Raw genomic sequence first — 1,539 nt, forward strand, 5'->3', positions numbered from 1 at the left:
GATGTTTACTGTATAATTTCCAGTTATACTCATATATCGAAATAGACTCATTGGACTATATTAACCTCGCAAAGAAGCTACCATATTAATCACTGTTACCCGCTCCGACCTTTTTTCCCTTTGTAAAGCATTTTAACCATTCGTCGGAGGTTAATATACGAAATGAACTTCATTTAGATGGCGTATACGGTATTATGTTTATGGATCGCTGACGCCCTTCATAGATTATGTTCATTGCCAACTGCGTTCCTAATTGCAGGTGTGGACAAGGAGGCAGAAATTCATTTTTTTTTTTCATATTTAAATTGAACGAAAAAGAGTCCATAGCATACCGCACCAAAACGACGTAGTCCAAAGTATACATTGAAATTCAACAGAAATACGCCCGTTCAGATTGGACAAACACATGTTTTTTCTTCTTTCCCTGCATATTAAAGACATAGAATGTACCACGCAGAACATGTGGGATAACACGTTTTCTTACTGCTATGTTTACATTATGTTCCCGGCGGTCACGGCAATCATGTTTTAGGCCACCGTGGATAAAACCATTCTCAATATCCAGGGGTTACGTTCACTTTCGCTCTCTGCACAAGTGAGCGTAACCCTTGGATATCGAGGATGGGACAAAACGGGATGGACGCGAGACAACGCTTGGGGACGGGATGGGCAAACGTGACAGACCGTGATTGCCGTGAATGCTGGGCCAGATTTTTAAACTTTCAAAGATGATAAACCTATAGTAGGCCGATTTAAAACGGGGTGGACGCAACAAAACGTGACAGTACGTAATAGGCCGTAACAGAACTTGGAGGCAGGTGCAGATGACATGCTCGTGCAGGTGACATGCTCGACCACGTTGGTTTTCTCCGGGTACTCCGGTTTCCTCCCACACTAAGACCCCTCCCCCGCGCGCTAACATCCGGGCCAACAAGAGTGATTAATATTAGTTGTAATAAATTGTTTCATAATTGTTGTAAAATAAATAAAGTTTATATATATATAATATAACTTCGAGGCGGTCCGTAGTGGGACGGGAAGCATGTGTATTCCTCGGTATCTCACGGTCCTTTCAAGTTTTGTCACGTTCTGTCGCGTTTAGTGCGCGTTTTGTCACGGTTGCTTCACGGTTGCTGCGCGTTTTGCCCCGCTTTGTCACGCTTTGTCACGGTTCTCAAGGCAAGCTGGGTGTATGGTAGCCGTTTCGTCGCGTTCAATCACGGCGCGTCCCGGTGTGTAACGGTTTACGGGCCAGTCGCGCTACGGCGTGTTGCGTTCTACTACGTCTGACACGGCCTGCGCGGTCTGGAAAGGAGTATATTTAAGCCGGGCCCGGCAGGAGAGCTTCATTCGAGTCTCAGGATACAATGCTTGCTATTGCTTGGGATGCCTTCTTTTTACACCGTGGGCATAAACGTGCTCCAAAGTAGCCCGAGTTTCTGGTACACCAGACATCCATCTGTCAAAATGTCTAAGTCTGGTGTCAGGGCCAGAGGAAACTCGGGCTAACGGCGCACTACGTTTCGGGCATACGGGGCT

The sequence above is a fragment of the Mizuhopecten yessoensis genome, unplaced genomic scaffold (genome assembly GCF_002113885.1).
Source record: "Mizuhopecten yessoensis strain PY_sf001 unplaced genomic scaffold, ASM211388v2 scaffold716273, whole genome shotgun sequence".
NCBI classification, from domain to species: domain Eukaryota; kingdom Metazoa; phylum Mollusca; class Bivalvia; order Pectinida; family Pectinidae; genus Mizuhopecten; species Mizuhopecten yessoensis.